This window comes from Pinus tabuliformis, chromosome 7 (assembly GCF_031772625.1).
Source record: "Pinus tabuliformis cultivar Carrire ecotype Pingquan chromosome 7, CPIR1, whole genome shotgun sequence".
Lineage (NCBI taxonomy): Eukaryota > Viridiplantae > Streptophyta > Pinopsida > Pinales > Pinaceae > Pinus > Pinus tabuliformis.
The window spans coordinates 1,958,127,246-1,958,128,349 of NC_142293.1; the positions used below are offsets into that span (position 1 = coordinate 1,958,127,246).

General features: G+C 38.4%; 1 pseudogene; it reads left to right on the plus strand.

Moving 5' to 3' along the window:
• The first annotated feature begins 209 nt into the window (after positions 1-209).
• Positions 210-659, plus strand: LOC149256286 (serine/threonine-protein kinase PEPKR2 pseudogene; annotated as a pseudogene).
• The last annotated feature ends 445 nt before the right edge of the window (positions 660-1,104 follow it).

Below are 1,104 nucleotides of genomic sequence, written 5' to 3' on the forward strand. Positions count from 1 at the left end.
AATTGGGTTTCTTAGATTTGCATCCTACAGCAGCTTGCATTGCTCCTCCTCCTCCAAGAAGGGGTTGTTTACCTAATTCACCAGAAAGAGGATTCAAGAGAAAGGTTGGTTGTATTCTTGATTCTACCTGGACTAGTAGGAAGTGAAAGATTGAACAAGATTATGATCAGGGCCTCGAATTAGGACGAGGCAGATTTGGTCTAGTGAGAATGTGCAAGAGCAAAGCTACTGGGGAAGAGCTGGCCTGTAAGACCCTCCCCAAAAAGACTGAAGAAAATGTGTATAAGGAGATTGAGATTATGCAGCATCTGTCAGGCCATCCTAAAGTTGTCACACTCCAAGCAGTGTATGAAGATGAAGAATCTTTGCATCTTGTGATGGAGTTATGCTCTAGTGGACGCCTCACTGACGAGATGTCTAGGATTGGATGCTACTCTGAGCATCAGGCACCAAACTTGATCAAGGAATTAATAATGGTCACTAAATACTCTCATGAGTTGGGCATTGTCCATCGGGATATAAAACGTAAGAATGTTCTCCAAGCCAGTTCTAGACAACTGAAGCTAGCTGATTTTGGCTTTGTCCATGTGGTTTGCAAAAGGTATTTGTCTGTTAACTGCATCATAATCAACTTTGGTTCATGGCTCTACTGCTTATAATTTTGAGAACATTACCATCAGGCAAAAAAATTAGCTTCATTATGGTTAAAGCTGCCCACAACATTACAATATCAATATGCTAGCGGTGATTGTACAAAGTAAATTGAAAACCAAAACATCTAATTACAAGTACAGAGTACTGAGTGGAGGCAACCACTATGTTATTAACATTAATGAAATCTTGGCAGCTGAATTTGGATTTCAAAATGTTATCAAAATCAATGCAAAGGATACACAAACTTTAGAATTACCATCATATAAACCCGTGTTATATCATATGCACAAGTGCACAAAATGATCAGATTCTGAGTTTAGATGGGTTTCTCTAGTGAAGACAAAAAAACAATTTAAAGAATTTGGGAGGAACAAGGTCTGAAGGTAGCAAATAAGAAGCCAAAGTCTGATAAAATAAGATAGCTACTCCTATTAAAGTAAATCACTGTTC